Source organism: Micropterus dolomieu, linkage group LG13 (assembly GCF_021292245.1).
Source record: "Micropterus dolomieu isolate WLL.071019.BEF.003 ecotype Adirondacks linkage group LG13, ASM2129224v1, whole genome shotgun sequence".
In the NCBI taxonomy this organism is placed as follows: domain Eukaryota; kingdom Metazoa; phylum Chordata; class Actinopteri; order Centrarchiformes; family Centrarchidae; genus Micropterus; species Micropterus dolomieu.
The window spans coordinates 8943481-8944246 of record NC_060162.1 but is presented as its reverse complement, the minus strand read 5'-3'; the positions used below and the strand labels follow the sequence as shown (position 1 = coordinate 8944246).

Genomic DNA, 766 nt, shown 5'->3' with positions numbered 1-766 from the left:
GAAAACTGCATTTAAACTCAAACAGGCTGTTCATCAGCTGATCAAAAGTTTAAGACCATAGGCATAAAAAGGTAAAATCTGCACAAAAATATGGCTTTCGTGTCATTGATCTTCAGGCAGTCACACTGTCATGATCTCCTGATGGCAAAGGCAAAAAGGCTTTCTCTCGTTGAACGTGGCAGGATTGTTGAGCTGCACAAGCAAGGCCTCTCGCAACGCGCCATCGCTGCCAAGGTTGGACGCAGTAAGACAGTCATTTTACATTTCTTAAAAGATCCTGAGAGTTATGGGACAAAAAAGTCAAGTGGTAGACCCAAAAAAATTTCACCTGCACTGAGCCGCAGGTTGTCCGTGTCGACACAGGTCGATCTTTGACCCAAATTAAGGCACTTACTGATGCTGACTGTAGCCCAATAACCATAAGACGTCATCTGCGAGAGAAGGGCTTCAAGAACAAAAAACGTCTTCAAAGGCCACGTCTCCTCCCACGCCACAAACTTGCCCGTTTGGAATTTGCAAGGGAGCACCAAACATGGGACATTGAAAGGTGGAAGAAAGTTTTATTCTCTGACGAGAAAAAATTTAACCTGGACAGTCCTGATGGCTTCCAACGTTACTGGCATGACAAGGAGATCCCACCGGAGATGTTTTCTACGCGGCACAGTGGAGGAGGCTCCATCATGATTTGGGGTGCTTTTTCCTTCAATGGGAAAATGGAGCTTCAGGTTGTCCAGGGGCGTCAAACGGCGACTGGCTATGTGGACAT

General features: G+C 46.3%; 1 protein-coding gene across 1 annotated transcript in view; it reads left to right on the top strand.

Annotated features, from left to right (window-relative positions):
• Window positions 1-766, top strand: part of ntng2b (netrin g2b) — a 75269-nt gene that overhangs the window by 70242 nt on the left and 4261 nt on the right. The window lies entirely within an intron of this gene.